This window comes from Somniosus microcephalus, chromosome 22 (genome assembly GCF_052327205.1).
Source record: "Somniosus microcephalus isolate GS21.2 chromosome 22, FLI_Smic_1.0, whole genome shotgun sequence".
NCBI lineage: Eukaryota > Metazoa > Chordata > Chondrichthyes > Squaliformes > Somniosidae > Somniosus > Somniosus microcephalus.
Genome location: NC_141008.1, coordinates 54,041,666 through 54,060,644, shown reverse-complemented (window position 1 = coordinate 54,060,644; position 18,979 = coordinate 54,041,666).

The window sequence follows — 18,979 nt, the reverse complement described above, 5'->3', positions numbered from 1 at the left end:
ATGATACCGTTATACCTCTCTACCTGCCCATTTCCGATGGGATGGTATGGTGTTGTTTTGCTTGCAGCAATTCCCCGTTCTGAGAGGTAGTCCTTGAGTTCCCTTGACATAAAGGATGGACCCCGGTCTGAGTGAATATAAGCCGGCATGCCACAGAGAGAAAATACCTGCTCAAGGCAGCAGATTACTGTGGACGCCAGCATATTGGAGCAGGGGAAGGCAAACGGAAAACGTGAATATTCGTCGATCATGGTGAGCAAATATGTGTTCCGAGTTGAAGAGGGCACTGGGCCCTTAAAATCGATGCTAAGTCGTTGCATCGGTTGGGTTGCATGTATGAGTATACCATCTGAGGGGCGGAAGAACTGAGGTTTTAATTCCGCACAAAGCCGGCATTCTGAGCATATTTTCTTTACATCTCCAGTGGAAAAAGGGAGATTCCGTGATCGTACGAAATGTAGCATGCGCGTAACGCCAGGATGACACAAACCATTGTGGACATCCATGAGAGTGGAGGATGACATAGTGGAGCAGAATGCCCGTGTGAGGGTGTCCGGGGCCACATTCTCCTTGCCAGGCCGATAGAGAATGGTATAACCAAAAGAGGCCAGTTCCATCCTCCAAAGTTGTATTTTATTATTCTTAATTTTGGTTCGTTTTCGATTATCGAGCATGAAGGCGACTGATCGTTGGTCCGTGATCAATGTAAAGTGCTGGCGAGCTAGAAAATGGTTCCACTTCCGTACTGCCTCTATGATGGCTGTGGCTTCTTTCTCAACCGGAGGATAATGTAGCTCGGCACCTTGTAAGGTCCTGGACATAAATGCTACAGGACGACCTTCCTGATTCAGAGTAGCCGAGATCGCCACCTCCGAGGCATCACATTCAACCACGAAAGGGAGATTCTCATCGATGGAGTGAAGAGCCGCTTTCTCCAACTGTTTTTTGAGAAGGTTAAAGGCTGCAACAGCTGCTGTTCCCAGTGGAAATGATCTAGCATGCAGCAAGGGTTGGATTTTGTCCGAAAAATGAGGAATCCATTTAGCGTAGTATGCAAACAGACCGAGAGCCCGACGTAAAGAAGCCGGATTCTTAGGTGACGGGAGCTCTTGGAGCGGGCGAAGTCTTTCTGGGTCTGGCTTAATGATACCATTGCCTACGCAGTAGCCAAGGATGTTGATGGTCGGTTGCGACTCAACAGATTTGGATTCATTCAGGGTCAAATTACGGCGATGGAGGGCATCCCGAAATTTTTGGAGGTTGGAGTCGTGTTCCTGTTGATCGTGACCTGCAATGGTAATGTTATCAAGATAGGGAAAAGTGTCCCTTAGGTTTTCCTGCTTAACCAGGCCATCCATTGCCCGTTGAAAGACAGCCACTCCATTAGTAACCCCGAATGGGAGGCGACGAAATTGGTACAGCCGTCCATTAGCCTCAAAGGCTGTGTACTGCTTATCTGAGACCTTCAAGGGTAACTGATGATAGGCACTTTTTAAATCGTAAGTTGAGAACACTTTGTATTCGGCCAGTTTATTAACCATATCATCAATGCGTGGCAATGGGTAGGCGTCCAAGTCGGTATATTGATTGATGGTTTGCGAATAATCGATGCATAGTCGCTGTTTGTGAGGTTTTAGAGGGTTCTTGACAATGGCGACTTGAGCCCGTCAGGGCGACGAACATGGTTCAATGATATCCTCTGCTAGAAGTCGAGAGATTTCAGCCGCAATAAAAGATTGGTCTCCCTGATTAAAGCGCCGCGATTTCGTTATTATCGGTTGGCATTGAGGCGGAATACTGGCAAATAATGAGGGTTCATCAAGTGAAGCTGCTGATAATGCACAAAATGGTAATTTAGATGGTATATTAGAAATAGTAAGTCCGGGTTTGGATCCACCAAACTCAATGGTGAGTTTCTTATGCTGTTTTTGGAAGTCCAGCCCTAAGAGGAGATCACTACATAAGTCTTTGAGCACTGAAAGTCGGGTGGAGGGATACATACGACCATGAAGTGTCATATCAACAACACAAAAGCCGGAGATTCTGGTATTAAGTGATGACTGGGCCATCGCAATTGCCTGGTCCGATGGGAAGACATGTAGTTTCAATTTCGCAACAATCTGTTCCTTAATGAAACTATCAGTACTTCCTGAGTCAATTAAGGCATCTAAGGTATGCCCTTTAATTGAAATTTTTGTGGCTGCCTGAGACAGGTTCTGTGGGCAAGCAGCTGTAATTGGTGTCGTTGCACAGAGAGTGGCTAAAACTCTCGGTGTGCTTCTTCGGGAGAGAGCTCGAGAGGAAGCTTGATAGGTCCTAGCTGGAGCATCTTGATAGGCCCTAATTGGGGCAGCTCGGTAGGCCTTAGCTGGATTGGCCCTCGTAGAGGCCCTTGATAGGCAAACTTTAGCAAAGTGTCCTTTTTTCCCGCAATAACTGCAGATTGCATTGCGAGCAGGGCAGGTTTTCCTAGGGTGAAAAGCATCTCCACAAAAAAAGCATTCCTTCCTAGATTGCCAAGAGGCTGCTAAAGTGGGGTCGTCCTCCTCTTCTTCATCAGAATTATCAGAATTAGATTCCCCCATGATAGGGTTCACCTGAGACCGCTTGAATTGTCTGGTTGCAGCTACAGCAGCAGATCGAGATCTGGGCAGCTGATAGAGGTCTGCATTTCTCTTTGCCAAATCCAGTGAACAAGCTAGGTCAAAAGCTTTTTGTAGCTCAAGTGTTTTACTTTCTAGTAGACGCTGGCGTATAAATGGAGAGGCAATCCCGCAGATGAAAGCATCACGAATCATTTCTTGGCGGTACAGCTCAGCTGAGGCTGCCTGAAAGTTACAATCTACGCTGAGCCTGCGAAGTTCTTGCAGGAATTCGTCAATTGATTCCCCTGGCCCTTGTCGGGCTGTGGCCAGTAGATGTCTAGCATAGACCTCATTTGGGGTCTTCGCATACAGTTTCTTAAGTGCCCGAATCACCTCTTCGTAATTATCCCATTCATCAACATATTCGAACACTTTTGGGGTCACATAATTGACAAGTATCTTCAATTTAGCAGGAGCATCCACTTTACATTCATCCAGAAAATTCTCAAAAGTACGATACCAATGCTTCCATACCCTGCCAGCTGCTGGTGTATTCGGGTCCAAGTCCAGACGAATAGGTCTAAGGATTTTATCCATGATGGGTGGTTCCCTGGATCCTTAACTTCCGAGTTTGTCTGAAGGTCTAGTATTTGTCAGTGTAAATACTAAGTTACTTAAATTGATGTAAGAAAAGGAGACTGACCATCAAGTAACTTTAAAGTAAGCTTTAAGTAACTTATAAACACACTATATACAAGAGAGGTCTTTACCATGCCTCTGGTAGAAGCCTCTTACAATACTGAACAGACCAGTATTTATACCAGTCCAACAGGAAGTGACATTTACAGGAAGTGAGGTATGTACACAGTTCATAGTTCATAGTTCACAGGAAGTGATGACATAACTTCCCGGAAGTTAGCATTTTTACCACAGGGAGTACTCATCAATAATATTGAGGAAGTACACATTGCGGTCGGAGGAGGGGAGAGGCCCTTTAAAATCAACGCTCAGGCGCTCGAAGGGGCGAGTGGCTTTTATCAGGTGGGCCCTGTCTGGTCTATAAAAGTGTGGTTTGCACTCAGCGCAGACTTGGCAATTCCTGGTCATGGTCCTGACCTCCTCAATAGAGTAAGGCAGGTTGCGGGCCTTGATGAGGTGGAAGAACCTGGTGACCCCCGGGTGGCAGAGGTCATTGTGGAGGACCCGTAGTCTATCGATCTGCGCGCTGGCGCAGGTGCCACGCGATAGCGCATCCGGGGGTTCATTTAGCTTCCCGGGCCGGTACAAGATCTCGTAGTTGTAGGTGGAAAGTTCGATTCTCCACCTCAAGATCTTGTCATTTTTGATTTTGCCCCTCTGCTTGTTGTTAAACATAAAAGCAACTGAACGCTGGTCAGTGAGCAGGGTAAATCGTTTTCCGGCCAGGTAGTGCCTCCAATGACGCACAGCCTCCACAATCGCCTGGGCCTCCTTCTCAACAGCGGAGTGTCTGGTCTCCGGGCCTTGGAGGGTTCGTGAAAAGAAGGCCACGGGTCTCCCCGCCTGATTGAGGGTAGCGGCCAGGGCAAAGTCGGACGCGTCGCTTTCCACCTGGAAGGGGATGGATTCGTCCACTGCGTGCATGGTGGCTTTGGCAATGTCCTCCTTGATACGGTGGAAGGCTAAGCGGGCCTCTGCCGTCAAGGGAAAAGAGGTGGACTTGATCAGCGGACGGGCCTTGTCCGCATAGTAGGGGACCCACTGGGCGTAATAGGAGAAAAACCCTAGGCACCTCTTCAGGGCCTTGAGGCAGTGGGGCAGTGGAAGTTCCATAAGGGGACGCATCCGGTCGGGGTCGGGGCCGATGACTCCGTGTTCCACAACACAGCCAAGGATGGCGAGGCGGTTTGTGCGGAATATGCACTTCTCCTTGTTATATGTCAGGTTTAGGAGTTGGGCGGTGCGGAGGAATTTTTCGAGGTTTGCGTCATGGTCCTGCTAGTCACGGCCGCAGATGGTCACATTGTCCAGATATGGGAAAGTGGCCTGCAACGCATTTTGATCTACCATCCGGTCCATCTCCCTTTGGAAGACGGAGACCCCGTTGGTGACGCCAAAGGGAACCCTAAGGAAGTGATAGAGGCGGCCGTTTGCCTCAAAGGCAGTGTACTGGCGGTCCTCAGGGTGGATGGGGAGCTGGTGGTACGCTGATTTCAGGTCAATGGTCGAGAAGACGCGGTACTGCGCGATCTGGTTGACCATATCAGCTATACGGGGGAGTGGGTAGGCGTCCAGCAGGGTGTAGCGATTTATTGTCTGGCTGTAGTCGATGACCAGGCGCTGCTTCTCGCTGGTCTTAACGACCACAACCTGGGCTCGCCAGGGGCTGGTGCTGCCCTCAATAATCCCTTCTTTCAGGAGCCGCTCCACTTCGGTTTTAATGAAAACCCTGTCCCCGGCACTGTATCGCCTGCTCTTTGTGGCGATGGGCTTACAGTCGGGGGTGAGGTTAGCAAACAGTGGTGGGGGGGTGACTCTGAGTGTGGAGAGGTTGCACCTGGTGCGCGGCGGGCAATTTGGAAGCTGCTTGCTGCGGACTGTGAGTGGGGGTAGGGGTCCACCGTACGCCATCGTAACACTTTTAAGGTGGCACTGAAAATCTAACCCCAGCAGGACGGCAGCGCAGAGGTCAGGCAGGACCAGAAGTTTAAAATGATCGTACACGGTCCCGTCTACTACGAGTGTCACCAAGCAGTAGCCGCCGATGTCCGCCGACTGGGACTCGGAGGCCATAGAAATCCGCTGTTGCACAGGCAGGACTGGGAGAGAGCAACGCCGCACCGTGTCGGGGTGGATGAAGCTCTCCGTGCTCCCAGAGTCAAAAAGGCAGATTGTATCGTGACCATTTACCTTAATGTCCATTGTGGAACTGGCCAGTTGGTGCGGTCTCGCTTGGTCCAGTGTAACGGATGCCAGCGTAGGGGTCGGTGTGTCGCTGCGGGTATCAGATGAGGCGGTGTCGGGGGCCTGCTGCGTCCCGGCTGTCGTCCAAGATGGCGGCGTCCATGATCCCCATGTGGCTGGAGGCGTCCAAAATGGCTGCTGTACCGGTGATTCGCACATGGCCGGGGAGGTCCAAAATGGTGGCCCGCATGGCCCACACGCGGCGCTGCTGGGGTTCGGGGTGGCTTTGGCCCTGCAGACGCTAGCGTAGTGTCCCTTCTTCCCGCAGCCCGAGCAGATCGCGTTTTTCGCCGGGCAGCGCGCTCTGGGGTGTTTTGCCTGGCCACAGAAGTAGCATTTCTGGCCTTGGGGCACTGCTGTCTGGCCTTGGGACACTGCTGCGGTAGTTGGGCCGTTGTTGGGGTGTGGCTGGGGTGGCACGGCGCTATGAGGCGGTCCTACCGTGTCCCAGGCTGTCATTCCCCGCGGCGTCCACGGTGCAGAGGAGTAGGCATCCATGCCCTGGTAGGCTGCATCCAATGATAGTGCGAGTTCAGAGGCCTTGTTGAGGTCGAGGTTACTCTGCTCCAACAGTCGCTGTCGTGTGTAATTGGATCTGTGGCCCGCTACAAAAGCGTCCCGGATAAGTTCCTCTGTGTACACGGCGGCCTTTACATCCTTACAACCACAGGCCCGGCCAAGCACAGACAGTGCCTGAAGGTATTCCACGGTCGATTCCCCAGGTTGTTGTTTACGACTCCCCAGGAGGTGCCTGGCGTACACTTCGTTCACTGGGCGCGTGTACTGGTCCTTGAGGAGCTTGATAGCATCCGCGTACGAGGTCGCGTCTTGGATGACCGAGTACACTCGGTGGTTCACTTTGGAGGTCAGGACATCCAGTTTGTCCTCGTCCGATTTGATTGCTTCGGAGGCGGTCAGGAATTTTTAGAAACACTTAAGCCAGTGAGTAAACTTGGTGGATGAGTCCGCCTCCCGATGATCTAAGTCCAGGCATGCTGGTGTGAGGATCTTCTCCATTATAAAAATGTTGTTAATAAAATTGATGCGCTATCAATTACTCATAAAAGACTGAGAGTTAGAAGAGTAACTAAAGGCTTTTATTAACAACAGAATGGAGGTCTGCCTCGAGTGGTCGACCGGTCCAGGATACAACGGGCTGGGGAGCAGTCACCTTTATACTAGGACCTGTGGGAGGAGTCAGCCGAGGCATGTCCAGGCATGTACACAGTGGAATACAAACAGGACAAACAGGAATACAAACAGTGGTTTACCACAAGGGGCAAGTCAACCTAGGATTAGTGGGAAATTAGTGAAAGGGAGGATCTTAGATCTGCGATGCAGCAAGGAACACGGCCTTTTGAAGCACAGATAAGGATGGGGAGATGCCTTTTTTGGTTTCACAGTGAAAGAGTCACGAAGCTCGAGACTGTCAGGTGACAGAAGTTTGTATACTAGTGAGCATAAAAGATAGGACAACCTAGTGGCCTGTGGACAGCTTGGCCTAAAGACACCAGAGATCAAACAATTCAGAAGATTGTGGGTTCAAGTCCCACTCCAGAGACCTGAGCATGTAATCTAGGCTGACACTCCCAGTGCAGTGCTGAGGGAGTGCTGCACTGTCTGAGGTGCCATCTTTCACATGAGATGTTAAGCCGAAGCCCCTGTCTGCTCTCTCAGATGGACGTAAAAGATCCCGTGGCACTATTTTGAAGAAGAGCAGGTCAGTTATCCCCAGTGCCCTGGCCAATATTTATCCCTCAACCAACATTACTAAAAACAGATTATCTGGTCATTATCACATTGCTGTTTGTGGGAGCTTGCTGTGCGCAATTTGGCTGCTGTGTTTCCTACATTACAACAGTGACTACAAAAGTACCTAATTGGCTGGAAAGCGCTTTGGGACATCCTGAGTATTGAGGAGTCCTAGTTCTTTTTTTAAAATTCATTCACAGGATGCCTGTGTTTATTGCCCATCCCTAAAAGCCCTTTGATACAACTGAGTGGCTTGCTGGGCCATTTCAGAGGGGCAGTTAGGAGTCAACCACATTGCTGTGGGTCTGGAGTCACATATAGGCCCAGACCGGGTAAGGACGGCAGCGGGGGGTTGCTAGTGCTGTTGGGAAGGATTTAAACTAGTTTGTCAGGGGGCTGGGAACCTAAGTGTGGGCCCAGTACAGAGAGAAACAAAGCTGGAAGTGCAAGTTAGAAAAGTAGTCAGCAAAACTAGTAGGTAGCAGAAACAAAGGCCAACAGTAAAGAGGGTCAAAGTGCAGAAAAATATTAAACAGGCAAAGTTGAAGGCACTTTATCTAAATGCACGTAGCATTCGCAACAAGGTGGATGAATTAATGGCACCAATAGAAGTATTGATTGGACAAATCAAATTGGCCGTGGTAGTCTTGAGGAGGAGTTCATAGAGTGCATCCAGGATGGTTTCCTAGAACAGTATGTAATGGAACCGACCAGGGGGCAGGCTATCTTGGATCTGGTACTGTGTAATGAGACTAAATTAATAAATTATCTCATAGTTTTATTCGTTATGGGATCAGGGCGTCGCTGGGAAGGCCAGCATTCATTGCCCATCCCTAGTTGCCCTTGAGAAGGTGGTGGTGAGCCGCCTTCTTGAACCGCTGCAGTCCGTGTGGTGAAGGTGCTCCCACAGTGCTGTTAGGTAGGGAGTTCCAGGATTTTGACCCAGTGACAATGAAGGATCGGCGATATACTTCTAAGTCAGGATGGTGTGTGACTTGGAGGGGAACTTGGAGGTGGTGGTGTTCCCATGCACCTGCTGCCCTTGTCCTAGGTGGAAGAGGTCGCGGGTTTGGGAGGTGCTGCCGAAGAAGCCTTGGCGAGTTGCTGCAGTGCATCTTGTAGATGGTACGCACTGCAGCCACAGTGCGCCGGTGGTGGAGGGAGTGAATGTTTAAGGTGGTGGATGCTGTGCCAGTCAAGTGGGCTGATTTGTCCTGGATGGTGTCGAGCTTCTTGAGTGTTGTTGGAGCTGCACTCATCCAGGCAAGTGGAGAGTATTCCATCACACTCCTTACTTGTGCCTTGTAGATGGTGGAAAGGCTTTGGGGAGTCAGGAGGTGAGACACTCGCCGCAGAATACCTAGCCTCTGACCTGCTCTTGTTGCCACAGTATTTATGTGGCTGGTCCAGTTAAGTTTCTGGTTAATGGTGACCCCCAGGATGTTGATAGTGGGGGATTCAGCGATGGTAATGCCATTGAATGTCAAGGGGAGGTGGTTAGACTCTCGCTTGTTGGAGATAGTCATTGCCTGGCACTTCTGTGGTGCGAATGTTACCTACCATTTATCAGCCCAAGCCTGGACGTCATCCAGGTCTTGTTGCATGCGGGCATGGACTGCTTCATTATCTGAGGAGTTGTGAATGGCACTGAACACTTTGCAGCCATTAGCGAACATCCCCATTTCTGACCTTATGTTGGAGGGAAGGTCATTGATGAAGCAGCTGAAGATGGTTGGGCCTAGGACACTGCCCTGAGGAAGTCCTGCAGCAATGTCCTGGGGCTGTGATGATTGACCTTCAACCACCACAACCATTTTCCTTTGTGCTAGGAATTTTTTGAGGATGTAACTGGTAAAATAGATAAGGGAGAACCAGTGGATGTGGTGTATTTGGACTTTCAGAAGGCTTTCGATAAGATCCCACATAAGAGATTAGCATGCAAAATTAAGGCACATGGGATTGGGGGCAAGGTATTGACTTGGATAGAAAGCAAAGAGTTGGAATAAACGGGTCATTTTCCGAGTGGCAGGCAGTGACTAGTGGGGTACCGCAAGGATCGGTCCTAGGACCCCAGCTGTTCACAATATATATCAATGATCTGGACGAGGGAATTGGATGTAATATCTCCAAATTTGCAGACGACACAAAGTTGGGTGGGAGGGTAAGCTGTGAGGAGAATGTCGTGAAACTCCAGTACGATTTGGACAGGTTGGGTGATTGGGCAGAAAAATGGCAAATGCAGTATAATGTGGATAAATGTGAGGTTATCCACTTTGGTGGCAAAAACAGGAAGGCAGATTATTATTTGAATGGCAATAGATTGGGAGAAGGGGAAGTGCAAAGAGACCTGGGTGTTCTTGTGCACCAGTCGCTGAAGGTAAGCATGCAGGTGCAGCAGGCGGTTAAGAAGGCAAATGGTATGTTGTCCTTCATAGCAAGAGGGTTCGAGTACAGGAACAAGGATGTCTTGCTACAGTTGTACAGGGCCTTGGTGAGACCGCACCTTGAGTACTGTGTGCAGTTCTGGTCGCCTTACCTGAGGAAGGATGTTCTTGCCATGGAAGGAGTGCAGCGAAGATTCACCAGGCTGATACCTGGGATGGCAGGAATGATGTATGAGGAGAGATTGTGTCGACTGGGCTTATACTCACTGGAGTTTAGAAGATTGAGAGGGGATCTCATCGAAACCTATAAAATCCTGTCAGGCCTGGACAGACTAGATGCAGGAAGGATGTTTCTGATGGCCGGGGAGTCCAGAACCAGGGGTCATAGTCTAAGGATAAGGGGTAAGCCATTTAGGACTGAAATGAGGAGGAATTTCTTTACCCAGAGAGTGGTCAACCTGTGGAATTCTCTGCCACAGAGGGCGGTGGAGGCCAGTTCATTAAATATATTCAAGAAAGAGTTGGATATATTTCTTAAGGCTAAAGGGATCAAGGGATATGGGGAGAAGGCAGGGACAGGGTACTGAACTTGGATGATCAGCCATGATCTCATTGAATGGCAGAGCAGGCTCGAAGGGCTGAATGGCCTACTCCTGCTCCTATCTTCTATGTTTCTATGACTCTAGCCAGTGGAGCATTTTCCCCCTGATTCCCATTAACTTCAGTTTTACTAGGGCTCTTTGATGCCAGACTCGGTCAAATGCTGCCTTGATGTCAAGGGCAGTCACTCTCACCTCACCCCTGGAATTCAGCTCCTTTGTCCATGTTTGGACCAAGGCTGTAATGAGGTCGGGAGCAGTGTGGTCTTGGCGGAACCCAAACTGGGCATCAGTGAGCAGGTTATTGGTGAGTAAGTGCTGCTTGATAGCACTGTCGATGACACCTTCCATCACTTTGCTGATGATTGAAAGTAGACTGATGGGGCGGTAATTGGCCGGGTTGAATTTGTCCTGCTTTTTGTGGACAGGACATACCTGGGCAGTTTTCCACATTGTCGGATAGATGCCAGTGTTGTAGCTGTACTGGAACAGCTTGGCTAGAGGCGCAGCTAGTTCTGGAGCACAAGTCTTCAGCATGATAGCCGGGATGTTGTCGGGGCCCATAGCCTTTGCTGTATCTAGTGCGCTCAGCCATTTCTTGATATCATGTGGAGTGAATCGAATTGGCTGAAGATTGGCTTCTGTGATGGTGGGGACCTCGGGAGAAGGCCGATATGGATCATCCACTCGGCACTTCTGCCTGATGTTGGTTGCAAACGCTTCAGCCTTGTCTTTTGCACTCACGTGCTGGGCTCCACCATCATTGAGGATGGGGATATTCTTGGAACCTCCTCCTCCCGTTAGTTGTTTAATGGTCCACTCACGCCTGGATGTTGCAGGACTGCAGAGCTTTGATCTGATCAGTTGATTGTGGGATCACTTAGCGCTGTCCATAGCATGCTGCTTCCGCTTTTTAGCATGCATGTAGTCCTGTGTTGCAGCTTCCCCAGGTTGGCACCTCATTTTTAGGTACGCCTGGTGCTGCTCCTGGCATGCTCTTCTACACTCCTTATTGAACCAGGGTTGGTCCCCTGGCTTGGTGGTAATGGTAGAGTGAGGGATATACCGGGCCATGAGGTTACAGATTGTTGTGGAATACAATTCTGCTGCTGCTGATGGCCCACAGCACCTCATGGATGCCCAGTTTTGAGCTGCTAGATCTGTTCTGAATCTCTCCCATTTAGCATGGTGGTAGTGCCACACAACACGATGGAGGGTGTCCTCAGTGTGAAGACGGGACTTTGTCTGCACAATGACTGTGCGGTGGTCAATGCTACCAATGCTGTCAAGGACAGATGCATCTGCGACAGGTAGATTGGTGAGGACGAGGTCAAGTAGGGTTTTCCCTCTTGTTGGTTCACTCACCACCTGTCGCAGGCCCAGACTGGCAGCTGTGTCCTTCAGGACTCGGCTAGCTCGGTCAGTAGTGGTGCTACTGAGCCACTCTTGGTGATGGACATTGAAGTCCCCCACCCAGAGTACATTCTGTGCCCTTGCTACTCTCAGTGCTTCTTCCAAGTGGTGTTCAACATGGAGGAGTACTGATTCATCAGCTGAGGGAGGTCGGTAGGTGGTAATCAGCAGGAGGCTTCCTTGCCCATGCTTGACCTGAAGCCATGAGATCTGTTCTGAATCTATCCCATTTAGCATGGTGGTAGTGCCACACAACACGATAGAGGGTGTTCTCAGTGTGAAGATGGGACTTCGTCTCCACAATGACTGTGCGGTGGTCACTGCTGCCAATGCTGTCATGGACAGATGCATCTGCGACAGGTAGATTGGTGAGGATCCTCTAGGAAAGAGTGATCATAGCATGGTCAAATTTCAAATTCGGTTGAAGGGTGTGAAAGTTGTATCTCAAACCAATGCCTGATCTTAAATAAAGGCAATTACAATGGTATGAGGGCAGAACTGGCTAAAGTGGACTGGAATCATAAATTAAAGGGTAAGACAGTTGAAATGCAGTGATGAACATTTAAGGAGATATTCCATAACTCTCAACAAAAATATATTCCAGTGAGAAAGAAAGATTTTAAGAGAAGGGAGCACCATCCACAGCTAACTAAGGAAGTAAAGGATGGTATCAAATTGAAAACAAAGGCATAGAATGTTGCCAAGATTGGTGGGAAACCAGAGGATTGGGAACTTTTAAAAACCTGCAAAGGATGACTAAAAAAATAATAAAGAGAGAGAAGATGAATTATGAGAGAAAACTGGCAAGAAACATTAAAACAGATAGTAAGAGCTTCTACAGGTATATAAAAAGAAAGAGGATCGCTAAAGTAAACGTTGGTCCCTTAGAGGATGAGACTGGGGAATTAATAATGGGGAACGGAGAAATGGCAGAGACTCTGAACAAATATTTTGGGGTCGATTTTCATTAAGCTGTCAGGAAGGAGGCGGGACTACAACGTTCGAGTTTTAGTCCCGCCTACATCGACGTCTGGCCAATCCATGCGATTTTCCCTTGATTGACCTTTTTGAGCCTGCCGAGCAAGCTCAGCAGGCCAATTAAGGGCCACCCGACAACAGGTGACATCACAGACTGAAATTTCATCTGTCAAGAGGTCTTGACAGATGAAATATCAGTGTTTCACAGCTGTTTGAAGCTGTCAAACACTGACAGTCTGACTTCTAACCTGAGTCCTTCTACACAGACTCAGTTAGAACTCTCACCGGCAATGAAAGCTGAAGGCTGTCACTTTTGACAGCTCGCAGCCATTTTGCTTTCAGTGCCGGCTGAGTGATGGACTCCCGAAACCTAGAGGAAGAAAGGCTGTTAAGGTAAGTACAGGTAATTTAAACTTCTTTACTCACTTTAGACACACCAAACACACTTACCTTTGCACTCATGCACCCATCACTGACCTGAACACCGACATCGCGACCCCTCCAAGTCCTTCAATCCGACGGCCCGCCTGCTCTAACCTGGCGTGGTTTGGAGCCGTCGGGAATCCCACACGACACCCCTCAAAATAGGGATTAGGCTAAAAACTGCCTGTTAACTACCTGTTAACAGGCAGTTAATTGGCACTAATCCCTTCCCACCTCGGGTCGGCGGGTCCCAGTGCGGGGCGGGTACCCGCCTCCTGTGAAACTTACGTGGAGGCGGGTTTTGGGCGGGATGGTATCAGAACCCCCGAATTCTGAATTTTTCCCCCCCACATGCCTGAAACCTCGTCTGACGGCTCCAGGAAAATTGACCCCTTTGTATCTGTCTTCACAGTAGAAGACACTAACAACATCCCAAAAATGGATAATCAAGGGGCCACAGGGAGGGGGGAACTAAAGACAATCACTATTACTTGGGAAATAGTACTTGGTAAAATAATGGGACTAAAAGATGACAAGTCCTCTGGACCAGATGGCCTGCATCCCAGGGTCTTAAAAGAAGTGACTGCAGAGATAGTGGATGCATTGGTTGCAATATACCAAAATTCCCTGGTCCATGGAGAGGTCCCAGCAGATTGGAAAACTGCAAATGTAACACCCCTATTTAAGAAAGGAGGGAGACAGAAAGCAGGAAACTATAGACCAGCTAGCCTAACATCTGTCATTGGGAAAATGCTGGAGTCCTTCATTAAGGAAGCAGTAGCAGGGCATTTGGAAAATCAGGCAGAGTCAGCATGGTTTTATGAAAGGGAAATCATGTTTAACAAATTTGCTGGAGTTCTTTGAGGATGTAATGAGCAGGGTGGACCAAGGTGAACCATCAGATGTGGTGTATTTGGATTTCCAGAAGGCATTCGATAAGGTGCCACATAAAAGGTTACTGCATAAGATAAGAGCTCACGGAATTGGGGGTAATATATGAGCATGGATAGAGAATTGGCTAACTAACAGAAAGCAGAGAGTCGGGGTAAATGGGTCATTTTCCGGTTGTCAAACGATAACTAGTGGGGTGCCACAGGGATCGGTGCTGTGGCCTCAACTATTTAAAATCTACATTAATAACTTGGATGAAGGGACCGAGTGTAATGTAGCCAAGTTTGCGGATGATACAAAGATGGGTGGGAAAGCAAGTTGTGCAGCGAACTCAAAGAATCTGTAAAGGGATATAGACAGGCTAGGTGAGTGGGCAAACATTTGGCAGATGGAGTATAATGTGGGAAAGTGCGGGGTTATACACTTTGGCAGGAAAAATAAAAAAGCAAATTATTATTTAAATAGAGAGAGATTACAAAATGCTACAGTTCAGAGGGACCTGGGGGGTCCTTGTGCATGAAACAGAAAAAGTTAGCATGCAGGTACAGCAAGTAATCAAAAAGGCAAATGGAATGTTGGCCTTTATTTCAAGGGGGTTGGAGTATAAAAGCAGGGAAGTTCTACTACAACTGTACAGGGTATTGGTGAGACCACACCTGGAGTACTGCGTACAGTTTTGGTCTCCTTATTTAAGGAAGGATATACTTGCATTGGAGGCAGTTCAGAGAAGGTTCACTAGGTTAATTCCAGAGATGAGGGGGTTGACTTATGAGGAAAGGTTGAGCAGGCTGGGCCTATACTTATTGGAATTTAGAAGAATGAGAGGTGATCTTATTGAAACATATAAGATACTGAGGGGGCTCGACAAGGTAGATGCAGAGAGGATGTTTCCCCTCATGGGGAAATCTAGAACACGGGGGCACAGTTTTAGAATAAAGGGTCGCCCTTTTAGAACTGAGGAGGAATTTCTTCTCTCAGAGGGTTGTAAATCTGTGGAATTCTCTGCCCCAGAGAGCTGTGGAGGCTGGGTCATTAAATACATTTAAGGTGGAGATAGACAGATTTTTGCAAGATAAGGGAGTGAAGGGTTATAGGGAGCGGGCGGGGAAGTGGCTTTGAGCCCAAGATCAGCCATGATCTTATTGAATGGCGGAGCAGGCTTGAGGGGCCAAGTGGCCTAATCCTGCTCCTATTTCTTATGTTCTTATGTAAATGGGTATGATGTAATTGCCATTACAGTGACATGGTTGCAGGTTAACCAAAGCTGCAAACTGAATGTTCCAGGATACTCAACATTTAGGAAGGACAGATAAAAAGGAAAAGGAGGTGGCGTAGCACTGTTAATAAGGGATGAGATCGGTATGGTCTTGGCTTGGTAGATTGTAATGTAGAACTGGAATCAGATTGGGTGGAGCTAAGAAACAGCAAAGGGCGGAAAACATTGGTGGGAGTTGCATAATTTGCAACAAACATATATTCCTCTAGGGCATAAAAACCCAAAAGGGAAAAGTTATCCAACCATGGCTAACAAAAGAAATTAAAGCTAGTATTAAGTCAAAGGGGGAAGCTTATAAAGTTGCTGGAAAAAGCTATCAGCCTGAGGATTGGGATCTTTTTAGAAATCAGCAAAGGGGGACCAAGAAATTGATAAAGGGAAAATGGAATATGAGCACAAACTAGCGAAAAATGTAAAAACGGATTGTAAAAGCTTCTATATGTATGTGAAAAGGAAAAGACTGGCGAAGATAAATGTAGGTCCTTTACAGTCAGAGATGGGAGAATTTATAATGGGGAATGAGGAAATGGCAGAGAAATTAAATAAATACTTTGTTTCTGTCTTCACGGAGGAAGACACAAAAAACCTCCCAGAAATATGAAAAAATCAAGGGTGTGGCGAGAATGAGGAACTTAAAGAAATTATTATTAGTAAAAAAACAGTACTAGCAAAATTAATGGGACTAAAAGTTGATAAATCCCAAGGACCGGACAACCTACATCCTAGGGTTTTGAAAGAGGTGGCCATTGGGATAGTGGACGCATTGGTTGTCATCTTCCAAAATTCTATAGATTCTGGAACAGTTCCTGCAGGTTGGAGGATAGCAAATGTAACCCCGCTATTTAAGAAAGGAGGGAGAGAGAAAACGGGGAACTACAGACCTGTTAGCCTCACATCAGTAGTTGGGAAAATGCTGGAATCTATTATAAAGGATGCAATAACTGGGCACTTAGAAACTAATAGTAAGATTGGGCAGAGTCAACATGGATTTATGAAAGGGAAATCCTGTTTGACAAGCCTATTGGAGTTTTTTGAGGATGTAACTAGTGGAGTAGACAAAGGGGAACCGGTAGATGTGGTGTATTTGGATTTTCAGAAGGCCTTCGATAAGGTCACACACAGATTTACAAAATTAGGGCACATGGAATTGGTGGTAATATACCAGCATGGATTCAGAATTGGTTAACAGGCAGAAAACAAAGAGTAGGGATAAATGGGTCTTTTTCAGGATGGCAGGCTGTGACTAGTGGGGTACCGCAAGGATCGGTGCTTGGGCCCCAGCTATTCACAATCTATATCAATGATTTGGATGAAGGGACTAAATGTAACATTTCCAAATTTGCTGATGACACAAAGCTAGGTGGCAGTGTCAGTTGCGAAGAGGATGTGAAGAGGCTTCAAGGGGATCTTGACAAGCTCAGTGAGTGGGCGAGAACATGGCAGATGGAATATAATGTGGATAAATGTGAAGTTATCCACTTTGGTAGAAAAAACAGAAAGGCAGAGTATTTCCTAAATGGTGAAAGATTGGGGAATGCATATGCTCAAAGGGACCCGGGTGTCCTTGAACATGAGTCACTGAAAGTGAATGTGCAGGTGCAGCAAGCCATTAGCAAGGCAAATGGTATGCTGGCCTTCATTACAAAAGGATTTGAGTACAGGAGTAAAGAAGTCTTACTCCAATTATATAGGGTCTTGGTGAGACCACACCTGGAGTACTGTGTACAATTTTGGTCTCCTTACCTAAGGAAGGATATACTTGCCACAGAGAGAATGCAACGAAGGTTCACGAGATTGATTCCTGGGATGGTGGGACTGTCGTATGAGAAGAGATTGAGTAAACTAGGCCTGTATTCTCTTGAATTCAGAAGAATGAGAGGGGATTGCATTGAAGCATACAAAATTATTACAGGGCTTGATAGGGTGGATGCTGGGAGAATGTTTCCCTTGGCTGGGAAGTCTAGAACCAGGGGCCACAGCCTCAGGATAAAGGGTAGGCCATTCAGGACTGAGATGAGAAGAAATTTCTTCACACAGAGGGTGGTGAATCTTTGGAATTCTCAACCCCAGAGGGCTCAGTCATTGGGTATATTCAAAACAGAAGTCGATAGATTTCTGACTAGTAAGGGCATCAAGGGATATGGCAATAAGGCCGGTGAATGGAATTGAGGCAGAAGATCAGCCATGATCTCATTAAATGGCAGAGCAGGGTCGAAGGGCCGAATGGCCGACTCCTGCTCCTATTTCTTATGTTCTTATTTCCTTCCCGAAAAGGACATTAGTGAACCAGATGGGTTTTTCCAACAATCCGGTAGTTTCATGGTCACTGATGTAAAAAGACTACTGACCGCTTGGTTTGAGTATAAAACAAGGCTTTAATCAACTGTTTCACAACCATGAGATTCTAGTTACAAAAACGTCCTGAGCAAGCTGGGCCCACACCCGACTATTTATACTCCTTGGACGGCACCACCAGCTGGCCGCCTAGTGTTACTTCATGAGTCATTTCTTCATGAATGATAAGATTCATGACAGTCACCATTACTGATACTAGCTTTTTATTCCAGATTTATTTAATTCACTGAATTTAAATTTCCCAGTTGTTGTGGTGGGATTTAAACTCGTGTCTCCAGATCATGCGTTCATTTGCAACCTTGATCAAACGCTGGGTGAAACGCCCATTGCCCCAACAATGCACCTTACCCCCATCCTCAGGAAAGGACCCCAACTGTACTAGTGTGACGTTTCCAGTTCCCACTCCAGCCATCCTTGTGGCCTCTGGAGGTGAAACCTTGAGATTTAGTGATGATCAGAAACGGCAGGGGGGGAGCAGTCAAACTCTTTTTATAGCTGGGAGAGAGAGAGGAGGGCGTTGAGTGTCTGGCTCGGGGCTGGATTCAGGTCCCAGAGAAGCGAGAGGAGGTGTTGGAAGTGGCTGTGCATCAGAACATCTGCTGATCAGATTCCAGTGGATCGAGAGAGGTAGCTCCTCACTGGGAGCAAACCTTCCTGGCATCGGAACAATAAATCTGGGTCAGAGCTGCTATCACTGAAATAGAAATAGAGGAGAAATAAAACTAAAAAAAGGGCCGTATCTTTTGAATGAAAATTAAATGGAGAGAGCACTGGAAACTATCAAGATAGGCACAAACAGAAAGACTTGCCTTTTAACAGCCTCGGGGCCTGCTAACACAAAGGAACACATCTCCATGATATCAATATTGGAAAAAGCCGAGACAGGGTGAGTCTCCATTCTCTATAAAGAAAAATAACTTTTCTCATCTGGTCATTGTTTTACAAATTCATTTTAAAACTGAGATGAGCAATGTTTTTTTTATTCTTTGCTGAATGGCTCATTGGCTTCTTCATTCACCCCCTGGCCTTTTCATTGAATTCTTGCAAGTCACCAAAATAACATGGCAATTATTGTGGTGTGTTTTTTTTAAACTAATTTAATTTAAAATACAAATCGCTGGAATTCAAGATTTAAAAAAAAACAGTGCTTGTGACAAGATGTGGTGTTCCCGAGTGCGGGGAATCAGTGAGCTGTTTGTGCATCGGATCAAAATCTCAATTCAGCCGATGCATAATGACAGGCGCTACTTAAAGGGCTGCTGAAAAGAGAGGCTGAGCCTCTGATTATTCCCTCACCACCTATAGACGTGCTTTGCTAATTCACCTTACTGACATGCTGCATGTGGGTTGCCCAGGTTGATCACCGTCAAGATGAAACAG